The sequence below is a fragment of the Cricetulus griseus genome, chromosome 2, assembly GCF_003668045.3.
Source record: "Cricetulus griseus strain 17A/GY chromosome 2, alternate assembly CriGri-PICRH-1.0, whole genome shotgun sequence".
NCBI classification, from domain to species: Eukaryota; Metazoa; Chordata; class Mammalia; order Rodentia; family Cricetidae; genus Cricetulus; species Cricetulus griseus.
The window spans coordinates 174,017,463-174,041,016 of record NC_048595.1 but is presented as its reverse complement, the minus strand read 5'-3'; the positions used below and the strand labels follow the sequence as shown (position 1 = coordinate 174,041,016).

At 43.0% G+C, this 23,554-nt stretch overlaps 1 non-coding gene across 1 annotated transcript; it reads left to right on the top strand.

The window, feature by feature from the left end:
• Positions 1-15,972: 15,972 nt before the first annotated feature.
• Mir122 (microRNA mir-122) lies at positions 15,973-16,052 on the top strand. The gene has a single exon (NR_105101.1). It is a non-coding gene; the product is annotated as a microRNA mir-122 (primary transcript).
• Positions 16,053-23,554: the final 7,502 nt, after the last annotated feature.

The following is a 23,554-nucleotide window of genomic DNA, read 5'->3' as shown; positions in this document are numbered from 1 at the left end:
CATTCTTGCTTTGAGGAGGTTATTAGTTGACTACAGCAGTGATTTTCCAGTAGAGAAATCAAAGAGGTTATTTAATATCTCTGATCAGCCCTGAAGACACACTTATGTACTTTGGAATGAAAACATGAGAGAAAAAAAAAAGGCCATGGATTTGAAAAAGAGCAAGGAGGGGTATATGGGAGGGTTTGGAGGGAGGAAAGGAAAGGGGGGATGATGTAACAAAATTATAAACTAAAAAAATAAAAGAAATAATTTTTAAAAGATCTCATAAATGAGGAGCACTGTGTCCATTTTTCTTGGTACCAAGTTAAAAAGTTACTAATGCCATATGTATGACAATCATTTCAAGTAACTAAAAGTGTAACAATTACTTCTCAACAAAGATGGTCTTTGTCATTTTGTGAGGTAGGTAGTAGCCAACTTCATAATAAGTTTGGGAAATAATGAATTCAGTCAATGAAACCCAGACAAAGTTGATTTTAAGTGTTGACATAGATATTCCTTGATATGGAAATATGCTGCATGGTGAAATAGAGTAAAAATATGAAGTGCTAAAATTTATCAGACTTTTAAGAACATCATACGCCACCATAGGGAATAAGCTCCAAAATCCAGCTTATGCACCAGGGATAGATCTGCCCACTGCCAGGGGCCCTACAAAAAGACACAATTGTCACCCACATTCAGAGGGTCTAGTTTGGTTCCAGGCAGGGTCCCCAGCTGTCAGTTCAGAGTCTTTGAGCTCCCACTAGCTCAGGTCAGCAGTCTCTGTGGGTTTCCCCATCATGATCTTGACAAACCCTTGCTCATATAATTCTTCCTCCCTTCTACAACTGGACTTCAGGTGCTTGGCCCAGTGCTTGGCTGTGGATCTCTGCATCTGCTTCCATCAGTTATTGGATGAAGGTTCTATGATGATAGTTGGAATATTTACCAGTCTGATTGCAGGGGAAGGCCAGTCCAGGTACCCTCTCCACTGTTGCTAGGAGTCTTAGCTGGAGTCATCTTTGTGGATTCCTGGGTGTTTCCCTAGCCCCAAGTTTCTTCCCAACCACATAATGGCTCCCTCTATCATGGTATCTCTTTCGTTGCTCTCCCTCTCCATCCCTCCCCTAACTTGATCATTTCATTCCCTCATGTTCTTACCCCTCCTCCTCTGCTCTCCCTGCTCCCAGTTTACCCAGGAGATCTTATCTATTTCCCCTTCCTAGGGCAATCCATGTATGTCCCTCTCAGGATCCTCCTTGTTACCTAGCTTCTCTGGGACTGTGGATTGTAGCCTGGTTATCCTTTGCTTTACATCTAATATCTACTTATAAGTGAGTGCATACCATGTTTGCCTCTCTGGGGCTGGGTTACCTCACTCAAGATGATCTTCCAGGGATCATAGCATTGTATTTTGCGGGGAAGCAATCATCAAACGCCTTACAGAGCACAAGAAGGAAAATGAAAGTAGATGAAGAAATACTGTTGTTTGTTCATTATGAGGAGATATTGCGTGTCATTATGATTGCCTATTACAAGCCAGCAGGGCAACCTAAGCCGATTGATTTCTCCTTGGGCCAGTTAAGTAGGGGCAGAGAAGGTTGAGGGCAGAGCCAGGGAGGAGAAGCCAGCCTGACTCTGAGGGCTGTGTCTATGTGTCCTCTGTGCTGACTTCTGATACCTGTCCCATTCCACAAAAGTGAAGGGTGGGATGAGATTGCTAAAGCTCCATGTGGTTCCTGGGACTCTTGTGTAAGACATAGCAGCTCTGAGTGACAGGAGGGGGAACAGTGGGAGAGAAGGGTGTCCATGGGCAGGCGTGACACCACTGCCTAATTAACATTTAAGCTGTTGTCTGGAATAGCTCAAGCCATCCATAAGACTGTGGAGGATGGAAATGTCCCAGATATGCCCTCTGCCTTGGTCCTAAATCTCTAGCCCAAGAGCCCTTCTTTCCCACCAAAGTGAAGAGAGGAACTTGCAGCAGCAAGAGTCCAAAATCATGGCTGCACAGCCAAAAGAGACAAGCCGAAGGACCCGCCCATGGGTGCTGTGAGAAAACATTCCATACCTTTTGCTCATCAACTGGACACCTATCCCGCCAATGCTGTAATTCCTGTCTGATGAAAATATTTATTGAGTGCTTACTCTGTGCAAGGTACTGCTGTAAAGTATGCCTGCATGAGTGCGTGCGTGCATACAACTTAGTATTTGCCATAGTCTTAGAAGGCCCTATTATCTGAAGCTTACAGAATTTAGGTATAATAATAGAAAATAATAAAGTTTAGTGTTACGATAAATCTTTTCGCCAAAAGCCGCCGAGCCCCACTGCCACATGTGTGCTTTATGACAGCCGCCTGCCTGAGTTAGGCCCAAATGAATACACAGAAACTTGTATTAGGTTCAAAGCTGCTTGGCCAATGACTAGGATTCCTCATCTGTTAGCTCAGTCTTAATAATCATAAATCTATATATTTTATAAGACTTATCTTATCGGACGCCTTATTGGCGTCCCTCCTTGCCGGTGGATCACATTGTGCTGCTGGAGGAGCAAGGGGAAAAGAGGGCCCTTCCTGTTTCTCCTTCGCTTAAATATGAGTCTCCTTGCTATGTCACTTCCTGCCTGAATCACCACTTCTCTACTACATTTCCCAGAATCCTCTTTGATTCCTAGTCCAGTCTAACTTGCTGTCTCATTGGCCAAACAGTCAATTTAACTTATTTAACAATCAATTTAACAATCAATAAGATAAACATACAAAGAAGTACATTCCCCATCATCTCCTCTTTTCTGTCTAAATAAGAAAAAAGATAACTTACCTTTTATAATAACTGAAGAAAACTGTAACCATAACTATCTGTCTTCAACTCTATCAAAGACCACAGAAGGATAATATATAAACTCTAGAATTGACAGAGACATCTCGCTACCTAGACAGTCACCCAAAGTTCCTCTGTAACATTGGGGCATCCATCTTCAGCCTATAGGCCACAGTGTGTCTAGCACACTTCTCCATTTTAACAGGAACCCTTCAGTACTGTCTTGTTTTGTAAGTTCAGTAGTCATTTTCTTGTGGGTCCTGCATGTCCAGTTTATACAGCAACAAACAGTCCAGGCAAGAGCAGTTTCTTGCTCAAATGGTTAATCTTGCTATGTTGAAAGCAAACTCCATAAGGAGTTTCTTCGATGCCCATCCTCCTTTCTGACATAATTAGTATGCCAGGAGCAGTTGTGTCTCATTGCCAAGAAAAATCCTAAACCATTTAAATGCCATATTTCTGTATGTCTTTGAAAGTTTTGAAGAATACCTAACCATCTCAAATACATCTCTGTATATCTGGAAAAACCAACTAACCTAATTATAAGTTCCGACTATAATAGGTGACTATATAAACTGTATTTAATTATGTATATCATTTTAAAAGATCTGTATAAACATAATACCTAAACAAGCTCCTTGTGACGCCTTTCTCTGTCCCCTCCTCTCTCTAGTCCATGTAGGCCACCAGAGAACTGTTAAATGTTCCTCCCATGATCCTCTGAATGACTCTTATGATTCCCTACACCTCCTACAACCCCTACCATTACTGTTTCTACCATTATTTTCCATGCTTTAATACTGTTTCTCAAACCTGCCTGTATTTCCCACAACCCCCTGAACAACTTATGTCGCCTGTGTTCCCCCAAATCTTACAATCCCTTATGCTCAGAAGTAGCAGATGATGTCTTGTAGTACTTCCTGGGCCCCAGCAGCTGGCTGGTTTAAATCTTGCTACTCTACTTGTACCAGCACCAGAAAACCTGGCATAGGCTCTGTTGTAGGACTGTTTTCTGTGTCAAGATGCCCTGCTCTGATGCTGAGCCTGTCTATCCATTCACTGAGGCACTTGTAGACTATTTGCACACACAAGAGAGAAGAAGCAGATCCTCTCTCCTCACCCTGTCCCTTGTCTAATAGCAGTGTCCAAAGCATCTAAATCTTTGGCTCCTTGCAAACCCTTTTGGATGGAAAGTGTGTCTTAACCATACTAATCACCCAGCCTGACAATGAACTCCAGGGAGCTAGGTGTGTTGAGAGTATAGAAGCGAGCACAGGACTTTCCCAAGAGTTCAGGGAGGCAGTTAAACCACTGATCAAAGGATTGGCTTGGTACCCAGATCCATAAATTCTGGAGGAATCTGACTCCATAAAATGGAAAATAAAAATCTCTGACTTACTTTTTTTTTTAATGTGGAACAGTAAACAGCTGTTGCCAAGGAAGAAAGCAAAGATGACAATTTGATGGTTAAAAGTCCTTCTACAGAACAGAAACTCTGGGTGAATCTTAGGTTGCTTCTGTTGGGACACCCAGCAGAGGAAACCAGGGTAGAGATGGTTGTTGAAAGGTGCTGGTGGCTAGGCCTCAGAGGAACCGGGAGTCTGAGAAGAACATGCCAGACAATGTGGGAAAAGCAATGGGGATGAGGGCAAGATGAGGAGAAGAAAGGGATCTGCATTGAAGTATGGAGGGGCTCATTCCTTAGTGACTTACTAAGAACCACAGACCCCAGTGCATTCCAGAGGCACACAGAATTCATGCCAGGACTTCTCATATCAACACCAGACCTAAAAGAGACAGAGAACATTGTCACAGCGACCAAATGGTTGTAACTTCATGCCAAGCTCCTATTTCAAGGGCACACTGCAGAAATACAGTCTGGTTTGTCTCTTTGTCAACGGTTTCTTATGCCTGGCCTTCAAGGACATTATAGCCACCAACCTGGAGTACATTTGACATCATTGGGTGTTTCACGTTTAACCATCTAGGTCACCTTGGGATTATATCGGAAGTCTCCTAATGTTCTTGGGGACATGTTAGGGACAGAGATAATTCTGTGACCCCAGCCCAAGCCCAGGAGTTGCTACCTGAGGTGTCTTCTGAACAAATGAACAAATACATCAAATATATCCTTTCTTCATGTGGTATTTCACAAATAATTTTGTTTTGAGGGAGAGGTGGGTTGGGATGAGTACAATCAGAACTTTCTAGTCAAAAAGATGGGAGAAGGCTGGGATTGGCCTCTGTCTCCTGAGGGTCTGTAGTTTGGGTCTCCCTCCGTGAACATCTCCCTTGTCTCTATCAGACATATCCCCCTTGTCTTACTTGGGGAATAAGACCTAAGTCTCCCCTAGTTTCCTGGGGAGGTCTTTCCTCAGGGTCTTCTAGAATCTAGCAGAGGTCTGTCCTTGTCTCAAGATGACAGGATAGAGACTTGCACAGCACAATGACAGAACATCTGCAGAAAGAACATGGACTACTTAGAATAAAGTGACTAGAGAGTTTTGCAACAGGACTGGGTTTTAAGTTAGTCCTGGAAAAGCAGAGTCATGAACTGTGGGTGGCTGGCTTCCTTCACATATGTGTCAGGGTGGGGATGAGGGGCAGAAGGCAATAAAAATTGCCCTCAGAAAAGTGCACTTCAGATCCCACGGACAGGTCCAGCTTTGCCTTTAGGTTGCTAAAATTTAACAACAACAACAAAAAAAACCATTGTAAGGATTTGATAACAAACCTTTGCAGAATCACTTGGTGCTAGACACTCCTAAGCTTGTATGCATTCATACATATGTGCTTCAACATGACCTTGGGGAAGATGCACTACCACTGATAGAGATGTTAGAATCTCCACCACTGCTTCCTAGAAAATTGAGAGCAGTGGCTGACCTTTGGTGGTGGTGGGTACCAGAAATGGCATTTGATAGGATGCTGAGAAATGTTGACCAGAGACAGAAAGAAAAACTGGGTGAACACATGACTCCTGACTAGATGTTAGTGGGTTTTTTTGTTTTTGTTTGGTTGGTTTTTGGTGGGGGATTGTTTGTTTTTGTTTTTGTTTTGTTTTGTTTTGTTTGCTTTTTCAAGACAGGGTTTCACTATGTAGCCCTGGCTGTCCTGGAATTCACTATGTAGATCAGGCTGGCCTCCAACTCATAGAGATCTAGCTACCTCTGCCTGCCAAATGCTGTATTATCACACCTGGCTTAGATGCTACTTAAAAAAATAACTATAAAAAGGACATTTCAGGGGCCTGGAGAGATGGTACAGTGCTTAAGAGAACTGACTGTTCTTCCAGAGAACCCAGGTTCAATTCCCAGCACCCACATGGCAACTCACAACTCTTCCAGGAGACTCAACACCCTCACACAGACATACATACAGGCAAAACACCAATGCACGTAAAATTTGACAAAATAAAAAATAAAAAAGACATTTGAGGATAGTTGGGAAGTTTGAAAATGAGCTAAATATGACATTAGAGAATGTCTAACTAGCTCTGACAATGGGATGCATGTTAATGGGGGTAAGTCATGATATTTTATTTATTTATTTATTTATTGCTGCACCTTAAGAGAAGACACTGCTCACTCAAGTGATGACCTTCCTGCCTTTGGCTTCCACAGTCAGGCCTTGCCCCACCCTCCTAGCCCAGGGTGCACCAGTGATTTAGGCCTGTCATGTGCTCCTTTCATAGCAGAAGGGCTGTTAGAGATTTGTGACCCATATGTGACTATAGTGATGAAACCAGGGCTTGCTGTCAATATTCAGTTTTTCCCCAGGTCCTAGATTGTGACATCTGTTAGAAAGTGATTTCAGTACCCTTAGTCATCAGTCAGAGGCTGTGGCTGTCCAGCATTCCCTCCGCCCCACTGATCTTAGCCCTCTCCCTACACAGGGTAAATTAGACGGCTCTTTGCTAGTGGAATAAACAACCAATGAGAAGCTATAGCTTGTGACCTCTGTAATGTCTGTACACCCACCTTAGTTTTTCTCTGCTCCTAAGGAGCAGTTCAGCTTCTGTGTCACCAAGGATTCACAGCAAATAAAAAGCCAGGACTCTCAGTTTTGCTACTCAGAGAAGTTCAAAGGCAAAACCCAAATGGCAAAAGTATCTTGAACCACTCCCAGGCTTCCCACTTCCAAATTTTAGTGTGTCTCCAGGCAAAGGCTGGGCATTCTTCATTGAAACTGGTTACATTTTCTTTTCTTTTCATTTCAAAAAGTTCTAGGTCACAGCAGGAAGACGAGAAAACCAAGCAGTCGGTCAATTGCCAGCGTGGGTGGAACCTGCTTGCAATTGCAGCCCATGCAAGGTCATGCGGCTTTCCTTTTTTCTGTTGGCAAAGGCCTCTCCTGCAAGCACAGACATCAAGCATTTAGACATCTACTGCAGCCCTGAAGGATTGGGAGCTACCATCTCTCAAGGGAACCCATCTTGTTCATTTCTTTAAAAATGTTCTTTTTGTTTAATTTAAATGCTTTCACTGTTTTGAGAACGTCAAACACCAATACTGTATTTACATCATTTCTATCCATCTCCCCTCCAACTTGTTCCGTGCTCCTACTCCTTTTCTATTTCATGACCTCTACATAATATATAATACATATATTATGTCCATATGTATATGCATATGCAAATACAGTCTGCTGCATCCACTTAGTGTTGTTGCTCATATGTGTATTGACCTAGGACTGACTATTTAGGATTGGATAACTTACCAGGGAGCTCATCCTTGGAGTAAACAGAGTCTCCCTCTCTCTGAAGCCGTTAATTGCCTGTAGCTCTTCATCTACGGGTAGAACCCTGTGAGATTTCCCCCGTCTATGCTGGCATGTCAACTGATGCTGTTGTTGTTATGCAAGCCTTGTTTAGGCAACCATATTGTTGAGATGTCATGGGTGTCATACACACAGCAGACATCTTTGTCCTCTGGTTCTAACAGTCTTTCCATCCCTTCTTCCTCAATATTACCTGAGCCTTAGGAATAGGGTTACATTGTAGATGCACCAGTTGGAGCTGAATACCCCACCATCAGTTCTGTGCATTTTGAGTAGCTATGGCTTTCTATAATGGCCTCAGTCTACGGCAAACAGAAGCTTCTTGGATGAAGAGTGAGAACTACACTTTTCTTTTGGTGTAAGGGTAAGTATGTATAATGTCATTAGGAACTATATTGACTTAGGGAAGTGACATTAGTAGGTTATCTTCTAGGACCCATGACCTCACCAGGCCCAGACAGTGAGCTGTTTTATGTACCAGGCGTTACTTGCTTCCAAATGAGTGGGTCTTAAGTCCAAGTGAAGAGGTGTTGGTTGTACCTAACATGTAAGTGCCACTATTGTACCCTGGGTGATATCTTGTCATACTGGCCATTGTACTGGTCCATAGGCTTTACAGTTGGGTAGGACTATTGATTGCCTTTCTCCATGGAAGTAACCCAGACTGAGAAGTATAAACACCACATGTTTAATCTTACTTGTGAATCTTAGCTCCAAATTGTTATGTGTGAGTATGTAACCTGTAGTAATCACGGAAACCAGGAAAGGAAAAAAATTCCACAGTGGAGGGAGGAGAAAGAGCGCTAGGCAAGGAGATGTAGGGCACAGGTGTTCTGAATGGGGGAAACAGGGAAATTGGGAGAGGGGAGTTTAGCTTGGAACTAATTGGAGATGGCAATACAGAGGAAGAGGGAGGACAATAAATGACACTAAGTGTGTTTTAAAAGCTGTAAAGAAACATTTTATGTGCACTTAAAATGCATATAACATATAAGTAAGTGTATGTTATGCACATACATATTTGAATAAAGTTACATTGCTTGAAGTGATAATAACCCCTGACCTCCACCCCCCCCCCCACCCCCACCCCACCCCTGCTCCAGTCACTGCCAAGAGCCATAGACTAGCCAACAAAAACTTCAGTGCCAGGCATGAGTAACATCCCTTCCAGGTGTTGCTCAGGGGAGCTCTAGAGACTTCCCAAATAATATAGGTTATTGCCATTGTCCTTGGTGGCCTCCCAGAGCTTGAACGTGAGACCCCATGGAGAAAGACACCACACACTTTAGACACCTGACTTGGAGGAGTCCAGCTGGGACTGACCTGCCAGCCTCTTTCCTGGGGAATAGCTCTCATTAATGAGTCAGTTTTAAAGGGTGTTCAAAGAAGTTTGGAAAAGACTCATCCTATCTCTGCAGTTTAAGAAAATCATCTGGAAGTTGAATTTGCTTCTTCATCATGCTTTTATAGACAAAAGGTTTTTGGTGCTGGTGTTTATTTAGCTATCTTTTCTTTGAGGTGGAGCATTGATCCCAGGCAGCACTTTGCTCTAGGCAAACAGTCTACCACACTATACTACATGTCCCACCCTGCAGCTCAGCTGTCTGATTGAAAGGACATCAACTCTCATGGACAGAAAGACGTTGCTGGAAGTGGGCTGGTGGAGGGAGGGATGTCCTGTCCTTGGAGAGAATGTCCACATGCCAAATTATGAGGAGTTCATTTCATTTTAAAAGGAGAAAACCCACAGTGTATCATGTAAAGAAATATGGTTGCTGTGAGTAGGAGAAACAATAAAAGAGCAAAGCAAAAGACACCATGAAGGAGGGGGGGCATGTAGCTACTCCAGCAATTTGACTTTTAGAAACCACCTGAACGCCATATTTGCTCTATCTGCTGTCAGAAGCTGGACCTTAGCTGTTCCCAGAGGGCCCTTAGGGTAGTTTTTTTCTCAGAGTGGACTGGGACCCATGGACTGCCCGAGTTCTTTGGCCCTAGAGGCCAGTTAACTGCAACAAAAAGCCTTTTGCTTTTACCTACGAGAAGAAATATGACAACTAAAAGAGAGTGTGGGGCAGGGTGACAGGACCCACAACCTGAGGCTGCGGATCACCAGCTTCCTCAAGAAAGGCCTGGTCTCATATTAGATTGCCAGGGAGAGCATAAAAATGGGTTTCTTCTGAAGTTTAAGAAAGCAACCTGTCAAAATAACCCAAAGAGAAAAAGAAACAGCTAGAGACAACACAATGTACTTAGGACCCTGAAGCCTGCATGGCTGATGCTGCTTAGGTGTCTGTCCTCATTCCTAAGTGATCAGTTCTGCTTGCCTTGCTTCACCTTAGTTTCCCAGAGCTTATCAGTCAGGGGAGGGCTTCATACATGGTCGTGTAAACAAGTGATTAGATGCCAGTTCATCAGAAATGACCAAGAACATGAAATTGGCTCCTTGACACCAGTCAAGACTTCTGAGTAGAGTGAGCCAGGAGGTGTAATGTCACAGGTTCATATGACCAGGTGACATCTCCAGTTCTAGATGTGTGAGGTGATGACACTGGGTGTCACTTTCCTCCGGTGTGAGGAAAGCCCTGGAGTGAGTTTAGATCAGGGTTCTGAGAGGAAAACGTTCACTAAGTTCAGCTGCCTGAGTCAGCCCTTGGCCTCCATGTCCATTTGCAGATGGTGTACACCACGTAGCAATGGGGCATAGGGAGGCTGGACCTTCAGTTTTACTTAGTGTTTGACCAAAGGTGACTCTGACTTAGTGGACTAAGGTCACACCCTCCCCCCCCCAATCAATAATTTAATGTGACTTATCAGAAAGAGAAAGAATTGTTTACTTTTAAACCCTGGATCCCATAAAGGGAGAGCACAAAGGCCTAAAAGCTGCAGACGCTCCGGACTCTCACTCACAGCTGTCCTTGAACACCCAGCAGAAATAGAGGACACCGAAGGCACCATCCTGCCAGCCAGCCAAAGGGCCTGAGCTGAAAGAAGACAAATGCTGACTGAGGTAAGTACCTTTTCTTCCAGGGCCTGCCAGCTCATTGTGGGAATGAGGCTCTTCAGGGCCACTGAGTGAGGTGAGGGTGAGCTTCTGGCTCTGCTGGCTGAGGTGTGTGTCACACAGCTCCTGAACAATAGCAAGTATAAGACATACAATATTCGAATTTGTCTGCCATGATTATTCACTCTCTTCAGAAAGCATGAGCAAAGCGGGGCACTTTCTGGAAGTTTCTTCATACTCCTTGTAGAAAAGGCAAGGGGGAGACTAGAGAGGCATGGAGGAACCAAAGGCAGCCTTGTACTTCTACCCTTGGAGTGACTCTAGTAAGCCCTTTCCCATTTTAAAATGGCCTGGTTATCAGTAACAACAAGGGCTTGAGTGAAGATTCTACTGGTATAGTTAAAATGGGGTTTGTTTGACCCAGAATCCTTTTTTGGCTTGTGTTTCAGAGTGAGCACACAGGCAAAGCTCTTAAACGTCTAAGATGCCTGTGTTGCAATTGCTCCTTTTGCAAGTGTGTGTCCAATTTGTACTGTCTCCTCAAAGATGCTAGAAATGGCTGGTGTTACCTGCACAAAGATGAAACTGTCCTCTAGCAACCCCCAGCCTTGCCTCTTGATTGAAAGTCCATCAAGACCCTAAATGCTGAGAATTTGCCCAACTGATTCTCCCCTCACCTGTGCTTGGTGACTAAGTGCTGATTTTGCTGATGTATGAATAAGGAACTTTCCGGTTTTTTCCCTTCTAGATGGGTTTCCTTGAAAAGAAAAGCTGCTTTGTTCTCTGTTGACAAGACTGTTCTATTTTAAAAGTCCCATGTGCCTTCAAAGACGACAAGACTCAGGAAGTGTGAACTGGCTTACTTTGTCTTTGTCTAGACTGTAATGGCTAAAACAGTCAAATGGATGCATTTAACACATCTGTTTTACCTGACAGTAAGTGTGGATTTGAGTACAAAAGTATTTCTACCTCTTGCTTTTTAAGAAATCCTTTTGCAATATTGATGGGTTATTTTTGCAGCAAAGTGACTCTACATAGTCCCCAAAGCAGTCCCTTCTTTGGTCCTATGAAGCTGTGTAGGATGTTCTTTGCTCCTTTGAAAAAGTCGAGAACTTACTGTGTCAGGATCTCCCAGTACTTGTAAATCCAACATGTCTTCCTGGGAGCTGTGGTGCATACTGATGTATTTGGTACAGGTTAGGTTTTATAAGGCCTCCTGGCTAATGAACTTTCCTTCCCACTTAGGAGAAGAGATGCCTGGCATTAAAAAAGGAACAGACCAAGTCTAACTTGTTTTTCATGCACATAGACTCAATGGGAAAATTCCATTTGTAATTACCCACCTGTGGGAAGCTGTCTTTTCGGGGCTACAGTTGGAGCCAGCCAGGCAGCCCACGGTTCGTACCTGAGAAGGGGAGTGTGAACTGAACAAAGGCTAGCTAAAGATGCTAAAGGAAAGACAGAGACACAGGAATAAAATTAGGAGGGCAAATGAGTCAATACTGAAATCACCCCGAGTTCATTCTTCACCACTCTTACATACCTTAACCAAAAAGGGGAACGTGGTATCATGGATACAGAGCAGCCTTTTCTTCCTCATTTCTCCAAGGATTCAGTAACCACACCTTAGATTTCGTTACCTGGTCTTGAGGGTCAGGAGTAACAACACCTCAGACCAGGTCTGTTGTTATTTAGATAAGACACCCAAGGCCAAAACTGAACATCCTACTGAAGCCATGCCTTTGACCTTTAGGTCTTATGACTTACTGAAGACAGTTTTAAACTCTCTGCCCTTGAGCCAAGATGGAATGGAGCCATCTTTATGGGCACCGACACTCACAGCCCCTAGAAATGTCTAAAAATTCCATCCTCTTGGGGAAAGGGAGGACACGACACAGAAATTTAGTTTTAAAAGGTAGACACTTAGGAACACCCCCTTACTCAGCCTTCCTTAAGGAAGGTTGGGGAAATAAGGCTCTTAGGTTGCCAGATGGTAGGAGGTTCCTGGAGCCAGGCAGAGGCACCAGGCCTTTTCTTAGCTATGGGAAACCCTGCTGGTGTTTGGACATGTCACCCTGATTAATATCCAGCACTTTTGTCTTCAGCATTTTTTTTTTCAGGGAGTGTCATAGAAAATAACAAGTGTTGCTACTTCCCAACTAGCTCACACACTTCCTGTTAATACTAACTAGTACTAGGGAAGTGTTGAATCTGAAACTTTTAGAGCACGAGTCCTTTTAAATCTGAAGAATGAGACTAGACTATGAGATTGAAAGTTGATCCTAGAATTAACCACTTTGGCTTTCTTATTAGTGATATATTCATTAGTAAATGACATTTGGATGAACAAGAAAATATTCTGCTAGTCTTCTCAAATTGCCTGCGGAGGGGTTGACAAGATTTAATCAGCGGGTCAAAAAAAGCATAGAAAAAAGTGAATGTTTTAGTAATCTCTAAAAATTGTTCACATGACCCTGATAAATAAGAACTTATTTTTTGATGTAATATCATAAAATCATTACAGTGTATAAAAAGATATTTCAGTAATAATTTGCTAAAAAATTGACCCTAAGTCCCTCTCTCAACAAAACTGTTTCACGGTGACAAATGAGTGTGCTTGAGTCAGATAGGTCCCAGCCTCCAAATTCAAGAAAAGTATTTGCAAGAACTAATTATTAAATTAGATTATCCAGAAGTGGGAAGGGGGACTTTGAAAATTTTAAATTCTCATTCTTTTTTTTATTTCCAAAGTACTGTAAAAATTATGGAAATTCAGATAAACAAATAGAGGGGAAAATAAGACAGCAATTCCCTTTTTACTTGATGGAGAGCTGTTATAACACGAATGCCACATAATTTTCACAGAAAGTCCAAATTCTATGTATTGTTTTAAAAAATTACTTTTTTGTTCAAAACAAAATCTTAATTTGTTTCCAAGTCAACACCATCTTTCTACAATTCAATGACTGGGAAGAGAAGAGAATGTACAGTGGTGAGCAGATTGCCATTTTCCTATAGCTGGCTATTTAAATGGCATGCAATTCTTTATTTTAAATAATGTCACTACAAATTACCTTGTAGGTAAAAAACTGTACTTGTTTATATATTTATTTAGTTGTTTAGTTAATCAATTAGTTTACCTTTTCCTTGAGATGCATGCTTGGTTCATGACTGGCTCACAGAGGGGAGGGACTAGGGGAGGTTTGGGTGTAATGCGTTGGTTTTCTCCCCTTCTTTTATGACCACTCTTCCTTCTGCTTTCTGTCTTTTGCAGATTAGCACAGACAGGTCCTCAGCCCCTGTTGCAAAGCCCAAAGAAAAGGACTAGGCCAGACTGGCTTAAGTAAGATTTCCTAGCATTTCTCAGCAGGACCTGTATCACTAATGAATTCCTCACCTTTAATTGGCTGATCTTACCAAATGTGCAGAAGAGGATTCTGGAGCCTCACTGAGATGGTCATGGCATCCCTGGGGGGTGAACAAGAGGTGGGAATTTCTGTTCTAGGTCCTTCAGGCAAAGAGAAATCAGTATAGCCTATCTTGTGTTGGAAGGAGTTGCGGGGACAGGACTTGTGTCCCTATCACAGTAAGTGCAAAGAGTTTAGGGCAGGGCTAGGCAACAGCAGGACCTTCCTGGTTTCATTTATTCTCTTTGCATCAAACAAAGCTGCCCCTGAGGAACACTTGTCTCAAGGCTGCGTGGCACACTTTTCCTGCTGCCTGCCAGGGCCACAGAAGAACAAAAGGAAGCTGGTTTTACAGCAGAAAATGAGCCAATCAGCACAATAGAAAAAAAAAAAGGAAGAAGGAGGAGCCAATTGTGGAATACTAGCTTAAGATGTGTTACATTTGTTTATGCTGTGGAATATTTGTTTAATAATGCAAGGATCTGTTGCATTCTTTTATGTTGCATTTGTTTAACTCTGTGAAACTGTGTTATTTTGCCTGCCTAAAACACCTGATTGGTCTAATAAAGAGCTTAAAGGTTAATGACTAGGCAGGAGAGGGATAAGTTGGGCTCCAGGCAGAGAGAATAAATAAGAGTGAAGGGTGAGGACCAAGAAAAGGAAGACACCAGGGGTCAGCCACCCAGTCCTACATCCTGCCACTGAATAAGAAGGAAAGAAAGATATATAGAATAGAGAAAGATAAAAGCCCAGAGGCAAAAGGTAGATGGTGCAATTTAAGTTAAGAAAGCTGGCTAGAAATAAGCCCACTTATAAGTAAGAATAAAACTCCATGTATTTATTTGAGAGCTGGGTGGCAGGCCCCTAAAGTGCAACGAGAAAAATAAATAAATAAATAAATAAATAAATAAATAAATAAATAGCAACAGCATATAGCCTGTAGTCTATAGCAGAGGGTGGGAAGTTATATTGTAGGACTTGGTTTGAAGAGATGATTTCATGGTCTGCACGGAAATGAGGGACTGAAGCCTGCAGGAGGATTCATTTCACTGGTTAGATCTAGCCAGGTTTATAGCTAAAGCAAATCTCTAGTCAAATGGTGACGACTATTCTGGAGGTGGGAAACTGACTCCCAATCTTCTCCTCTCCCAGCATTTAGGGGAAACAAAGGATTAGGGAAAACTCTTCTACTTTCTCTCATTCTCCACTGTGAGCAGAGTTGGAAACCATAGTTATCTGGAAACACAAGTAAATCCAGAAGGGATTTACTCACAACCTTTCTGCTAGAAACTGAGTATTAACTAGACTATTTTCTCCTCATTCTGTCTTTCTCTGTTAGATTCCTCATCTTCTACCTGCTGTTCTACTAGAAAATGACTGAGATTTAAAGTCTGAGCAATGCAGGATGTCTTGTGTCCAAAAGACTCCATGGGGAAGAGGCCATAGCCTAGTGCCACATCCCGTAGACAACAATCACAAGCTCTGAGTGGTGGTGGATGCCTTTAATGCCACCACTCAGAAGGCAGAAGTAGGTGATCTCTGCGGGTCTGTATGGTGAGTTCAAAGCCAGCCAGGGCCATATAGTTAGACCATTGCCTCAAAGAAGAGAAAACCACCATAACTTTCTTAAACTGAAGAATTGATCACATTTGCTAATGATGGATTGGAAACCATGATGAGGTGAGTTGGTGGAAGTTATTAATCCAATGGAGTCACTTCCATGTATAATTTGGTTTGTGTAAAGTGTCTCCTCCAGGAACTCAAGCTTCCTAGAAACAAAAGTAAACAAATTGCCATCCATTTCCACAGGAGTTTGTTCCTCCTGGTAAAAGGCCTCTGTGAACCCTCTTGGTTATTCAAGAAACCAGACTCTTTCCTATGCTCTTTCATGTTACAGTGTGGAGCCACAGAGGAGTCGCTGCCAGCAAAAGGATGTGAAGGTGAAGTTAACACCTTTGAGCCGACAGATTTTTCCTTAGCAGAGCTGTGGAGTGTGACAATGGTGTTTGTGTCCAAACTATCAAACGCCATTATCACACTAAATAGCTACTGCTAGGCAAATCATCTACTCCATGTCTTGACATCTGTTCTCTCTGAGCAAGAAGTCTTATACTAGCACTCTCTATGGTATGTAATTTCTGAATAAAGTCTGGTATTTTTGGGCTCATAACCATACATCTGCCTGAAGCCTTCCCCTCCTATGCTGATGTGAAATAGATGATTCCAATGGTGGTATAAAAAAGATCAATTAAACCCATTCTTTCCTATGGTATCCCACTACACATTTCACTTCTGAAACCTATTTTCTTTTCTTTTCTTTTTTTTAAAGGATTTTATTCCACTGCCTTGGGGTCGTTCCCTGGGAAGAGAACTGCCCCGAGTTTCCAAAGCAGGCAGTTCTTTCTTTCTTTCTTTCTTTCTTTCTTTCTTTCTTTCTTTTTTTTTTTTAAAGATTTATTTATTTATTTATCATGTATACAGTGTGTGCCAGAAGAGGGCACCAGATCACATTACAGATGGTTGTGAGCCACCACATGGTTGCTGGGAATTGAACTCAGAACCTCTGGAAGAACAGTCAGTGCTTTTAACCCCTGAGCCATATCTCCAGCCATGAAACCTATTTTCTTCCCAGCACTAGGCATATTATTAATTTTGCTGTGATGGACACCAGCTAGTTTCTGATTCTCCTCATTGTTGACACTGTCTCCCCAGAGATAGTCTTGGATCCAGCAGGTGGAGGCCAGGGTCTCCAAGGCCCTCTTTCAGATTCCCCTTGAATATCCCAAGTGGCTTTCCCTGTGTTTCTGACCCACCAGCTACAAATTGGTGTTTCCACAACTGTGTATGCAGGTCCAATTAACATGCTTGAGTGACTAAACATTCAGGAAAGCACGTGGGCCAGCTTATTCCAAAGGATAACTTAAAGGTGGAGTGGAGAGGCACTCCAGGAACTACATATGTCCAGCTGCCCAGCAGCTCTCCAAAACTGTCCTTCATAGATTTTATGGGTAACCCTTTGCATAGGCTTGACTCAGTAGACACGGTATAATGTGTCTGGAATCCAGCAAGCCTCATGGCCAACAGAGAGATGATGTGCGCTGAAGGTGAAGAATGAAACTTGGGTCAGTACCATCTTTGCAGGCACTGGGTCAAAACTTCCAGAGTCTGACCTTGTGCTTTATTTTTCTTACATATAAGCACAGTAAAACACTGGGGAAAAGGTTACCATGTGGCAATTAACATAACAAAGCTTTAGTCATAGCTACATAGAAACTCCCTGCCAAAGTAGCCAAGCACCTGTGACCTCTGCAATAAGAATGAGTTCTATTGGCTGATAAACAGAGCTCGTCGCTACAGCCTAAAGGAAGGATCAGTGATAAACATAAGGATAGAATTCTATTGGCGGGGGATACAAAGTACCAGGGATCTCATTCACAAAGATGGGTTCTATTCACTGAAACAACAAAACTCAGGATTAGGGCCTAAACAATGCTCAGGATATTGGAGGGATCCTGGTGGAGGCTGATTCCTGACAGAATAGCCAAGGGTCACCAGGTTGTTCCATCACTTTCACTCTGGCATTCCAGGTGACACGGCTTCATTCATTTCCTCCCATTGAAGAAAACAGGCCCATGAGATTGTCAATCCTGGATTCTCCAATGCTTACTTAAGCTGTGATTCCTACAGAAATGTGATGGGATAAAAGGACAATCTAGGTCTAAAGATTGGGTGGGATGCCAGCAATGCTGCTATTCAGAAGTTTCTTTCTTTGTAGTCTTAGGGAAGGAACCCTTGGGAATGAGGAGGGATATCAGCCAAGGCAGACTAGGATTATGAGCCAGGAATCATGAATTTAAATATATGTACACACACACACACACACACACACACACACAGACAGACAGACACACGCATGCACATAAACATACAATGAAATCATAATGGTGGTGAATTTCCTTATTTTCCCAAAGTCATTAGCAAGATTACAGTCTCCCAGAGCACTCAGCACAAGGCTAGATACCCAGTTTTCATCCCATTGAGTTGATGTTAGGAAAACGTTAGATGCAAAAAACTAAAACCAGGTGTCTTTGTTAGGTTACTATTGCTGTAATAACATCATGACCAAAAGCAACTTAGGGAGGAAAGGTTTTACTTGGTTAATATGTACTGATCACAGTCCATCATTGCGGAAAACCATGGCAGGAGCTCAAGCAGGGCAGGAATCTGGAGGCAGAGTCCTGGAGGGGTTCTAGAACAGAGTCCATGGAAGGGTTCTGCTTACTGACTTGTCCCTTCTGGCTTGCTCAGTCTGCTTTCTTACACACTCCAGGATCACCTGTCCAGGGATGTCAACCTTCCCCCAGCTCCCACTGCCAGTGGGCTGGGCCCTCCGCAAAAAAAAAAAAAAAAAAAAAGACCCACAGGCTTGCCTACAGGACAGTCTGATGGGGGCATCTTCAGTTGGGGTTCTTACTTCTCAGATGACACTAGCTAATGCCAAGTTTAAAAAACAAAAAAACTAACAAACACACAGGGTTATGAAAACCACAGACTGATGGGCAATAAATTAAGACATGGGGGGTCCTCTTCTTTCCATCACTGAAAACGAAAAACAAAACCAAAAACCTGCATGCTGCTTAACTTCCTTCAGACATTTTGTGTTCTATTTTTATGATCTTAACCAATTATCAAGTTGATTATTGGATTTGTATGCTGGATCCTTCTTATATTTCACAAATTAGCATCAGAAACCCACATATAATAAACTGTGTGTGAGCTGCCATAGCAAATCTGAATATTTTCTAGCCTTTCAATTTCTGGAAGAGTGGTGCAGCTGGGTGGTCTGGTTTGGAAAGCATTCTCTGAGAGGAGGCATCTACAGTAAAAACAAAAGTTCTGTTGTGGGCTAAAACTCTCTCCCGTGACTTGCCTGAATGAGCTCATAAACGTTTAGTTAAATCAACAGGATTGGATCAACCATCAGAAACAAACACATTCATCAGTCATCAGTTATCAAATATGTAGAGAGGCTTCCCTGCGCCTTGCACTGTCCTAGGCCCTGGGGATACTTTTAAAGAAAACATGTCTGACAGTATTTCTAAGCATGGGCACTCACTAGATTGCCTTCTGTTGGGGGCACAGTTCTCATAGTTCCAGTTACACTTACTTAGTGAGAAAACTTTGCCAATGGATTCTAAATCCCTGCTAGAAAGTACCATGGAGGTACATCCGTAGGATGCACTGAAAATGTTTAAGGTCATGAGTTGCTTTGTACAAAGTTGGGAGAGGTATATTTCTATCTGCCCTGTGTGTTTTCCCCATCCACTGCTTTTCTCTTGTCATGGTCAACTGCCAAGAGGAGATCATATACCCCCCTGAAAGAATTAATATACTGCCATTCCTTTTTATGTGTGTTTTTCAGGGGATACCATCACCTAAGCAAGTATTGATAGAGACATTTCTCATTATTGGAATCGTCCCCATGCACAATGTTTTGTTGGACCTACATGACACAGGGAAAGGATGACATAGGTTTTGGTCCCCTCCTATAGACAACAAACTGAGAACAGTGCTTCTGGAGTCATATGGTCTCTCAGCCACAACACAGTATGGATCTTTTAAGTCTAGAGTCCTGTCCTTAACTTGTAGCCTTCTTTGATTTGGTTCTTCCACAAAATCCTGTGCTTCATGGCTGAGTCCATGTTGAAACTAGTTAAACATACTCCTGGTTAATCAGCATCCTTGGTTCTCTGAGTCTCTTCCTGTGATGGACACTGAAGGAAAGCCCATGCAAATGGTGAGTGTTGCAACAGTCCCCAGGAAGGTTCTCAGTGCAGAGAAAGCCAAATATAGAATACTCTAATTGAAAAATGAAAAGAAAGAGAACCTCTATGTGGCAGGTTAGGGAGCCAGAAACTGCCCAGACATGGAACAGCCATCTTAGTGACCTCCTCAACTGAGGTATGTAGCCCTGAAGACTCCGAGTCTTCTGGCTGAAAACTATTCCCAGATTTGAGGGCCATGCCCATACTGTTCCATCGTGCTGAGACTTTAATTAGATGGAATTAACCCCGGAAACATAAAGAACGGCTTTTTGTATTCTCTTCTAATACTGTGACTCATTAAATGGCTTGTTATGAACACTGCCTAGACTCATTCTTCATTCAAGGTAAAAGGCCTGTTCTTTCTGTAGGTTTCCCAGGAACACATACAGAAGGCGAAATATCCACGTGCCCACATTGTGTGGCCATCTGTGTCTGTGCATGTGTATGCTTGTGTGTGTGTGTGTGTGTGTGTGTGTGTGTGTGTGTGTGTGTGTGTGTGTGTTCCTTGGTTGCCTTCCACCTTGTTTTTATTTTATTTTTTAAGGTTTATTTATTATGTATACAGTGCTCTGCCTGCACATATGCTAGCATGCCAGAAGAGGGCACCAGATCTCATAATATATAGTTGTGAGCCACCATGTGGTTGCTGGGAATTGACCTCAGGACCTCTGGAAGAGTAGTCAATGTTGTTAACCTCTGCGCCATCTCTCCAGCCCTCCATCTTGTTTTTATGAGACAGGTTCTCTCATTGAACCTGGAACTCACCTATTTGGCTAGACTGGCTGGCCAGCAAGTTCACTACTGGGATTATAGGCATGTGCTACTGTGCCCAGGTTTTTCATATAGGTTCTGGGGAATCATATTCAGGTCCTCATGCTTATGCAGCAAGCCCCTTACTGGCTGAGCCATCTCCTCAGCCCTTCCATCTCCTTCTTTAAAGACACTGTGCAGTCCTGAAGCTTCAGATTCTGCCCCCATCTGCTTTCATCTCCCTCCCCGCCCCAAGGACAATATGGCCAGCAGTTTCCAAGCAACCATTCCTAAGGATGCATACTGAATGACTCCAAGTGATGTTTGCAAGAAGAAAGGGACCACTTGGATGTGTTACATAAAATGACTCTCAACCCCAGAGGCAACTGAGGAGGCAGGCAGCCACACTAACTTGTTTTCTTCTCAGGAAACAGGCCACTTGAGTGGTGAGTCTTCACTTTGCAGATCACACTAGTGAGGACCCGAGTCCACCCATCTCAGGGCAGTGTGTCCCTTGAACATGACAATCACCACTCAGGGCCTCTCCTACTTTCACTGAGCTCTAGGGGAGATCACCATATACCAATGTCTCATGGCATACGCTCTTCTGAATCCTTCTAAAATCTGTAAAATGTTACAGTTGCATACTTCCTAGCAGAGATAATGAAAGGCTCAAATTAGAAACCAGCTCACTCTTCATTCTGACGAGGAAATTGAAGCCCAGGGATTCCAGAATTTGTTAGCTGGTTTAAAAACACGCCCACTCCCTGGCTTCATCACTCATTCGGAGAGCAACATGGCTTGTGTAGTTTCTGTGTACCAGGTATTGTACTGGGCTCTGGAGATACAAAGAATAAGATCAAGTCCCTTCCCCAAACTAGTAACTGTCTAGTAACTGGACAGATGCCTAAACACATCAGTTCCTCTCTGTGGTGGGTGCCAACCCGGAGGTATAGACAGGGAGCCAAGAGTTGTGAGTTATGCTCTTCATTTCTCCCCAGAGAAAGGGATCTCAAGCCTTTGATGTTCTGGTCTTTCTTTGTCAGTGCTGGGAAAACTTTCTTCTTATTTGTTTTAAACATTCAGAAGCCATTGGACCATTGTTTGGGGCTCCAACATCACATCCTCTGAACTGCTGCTTTTACTTTGTGATTGTCCAGCTTGAGCAGCTAGGACTCTGCTGAGGGGCTGGAGGATGAAGCTGTCTTTCAGTTATACATGGGGGGATTTTGATTTCCCAGGGGAGCTGGCAAGGATGTGCTTACAGGGCTGAGTCACCATGTTCTTTCCTTCATAGCTCTTCCTCTTCCCAGTTACCAAAAAGCCTATTACTAAGTCCCCAGTTGAATGCTTCACTGTCCCTTATCAGATGACCCATCCTACAGACAGCTATTCAAGAAAGCCCACAGTAGACACCTTCAGAAGATGGGGGGGTGTCCTCATCATTCCCCCCTTAGGTCTTCAACTTCCTTCTATGATAGATGGTTGAAAAGGAAAGGGGCCAAACACATACAAGCTCAGGTAAATGTAGCTCTGGCCACTGGTGACTCTAATAAAGAAAGAAGGATTTCTCTAAAGAAAGATCAACGTGGCATGAATCTATTGTGTCCTTGGGTTATTGCACCAGGGGTACAGATGAGCAAGCAAAACCTGACACCCTCACTCGTTTATTCAGCTGCCACTCAACTTCCTCACTGCCAGGAAGCATTTGAATCACTGGCCACTGATAATTTGAAGATGAGATGATCTCCTAGAGTCTGCTTGTGGTCCCTCTGGTGAGGATACAGACAAAGCAGAAAGATCTTTGAAGTGAGTGTGACACCTTTGGGCCTAAGGAAAGGGACAGAAAGGAAATCCCAGAATGTAGCTGTGGTTAGTAAGAAGGCAAGAATAAGAGCTGGGATTTAGCTGTTGCTACAGTACTTGCCTAGAGTGCATAGAGCCTGGACCAGCCCCCAGCATCACTGTGCAAGAATAAGAGCTGGGAGGCCGGGCGTTGGTGGTGCATGCCTTTAATCCCAGCACTCTGGAGGCAGAGGCAAGTGGATCTCTGTGAGTTTGAGACCAGCCTGGTCTACAAGAGCTAGTTCCAGGACAGCCTCCAAAGCCACAGAGAAACCCTGTCTCGAAAAAACCAAAAAAAAAAAAAAAACCAAAAAAAAAAAAGAGCTGGGGATGTAGCTGTTTCTAGAGTGCTTGACCATAGTGCTTAAAGCCTGGGTCAGCTCCCAGCACTGTGCCTGTGCCTGCAATCCCAGTACTTGGATATAGAGATGGGATTATCTCAAACTCAAGGTCATCTTTGACTTCATAAGGAGTTCAAGACCATCCCAGATTACATGAGGTATATAGAGAGTAGTTAGTACAGGAATAGGGTGTTCCAGGCCTTCTAGCAGCCATCCAGTGACCATAGCAAGGAAAGTCCCAAAGTTTCCACTTTGACAGAGGCTAAACTATCTTCAAGTTTCCAAACATTCTCCAGGATTCCCCCAGAGACCATTAAAGTACAACTTCAGTGTGTGTGTGTGTGTGTGTGTGTGTGTGTGTGTGTGTTGGGGGGGTTGGATAATTTCTGTTTCTCAAAATACACTCATACACCCACAAAAAGAGTTCTTTTAATTTAATAAGCACTTGATACTATTATGCAAATGACTAAGGGTGTGTGTGTGTGTGTGTGTGTGTGTGTGTGTGTGTGTGTGTGTGTGTGCTCAAGTTACCAGTAGTTGGGAGCCTGGATCTGGTGTTTCAAAAGTAGCAAGCAAGCTTTATTTGAAACAAAACAACAGAAAAAATCAGAATATACTGAAAAAGAGTAGCAAGTCACATGATTATCTGTGGTCTCCTTCCATAAAGTCTAATGGAAGAAGAAATCGATTATTAAGGGATGTAGTTTAGGTGGTTCTCTATTATGATTGACAGATTGGATTTTATAAATAATTTCTTTACTATGCATGTCCCTTTCCCAGAATGTATCTGATTTCAAT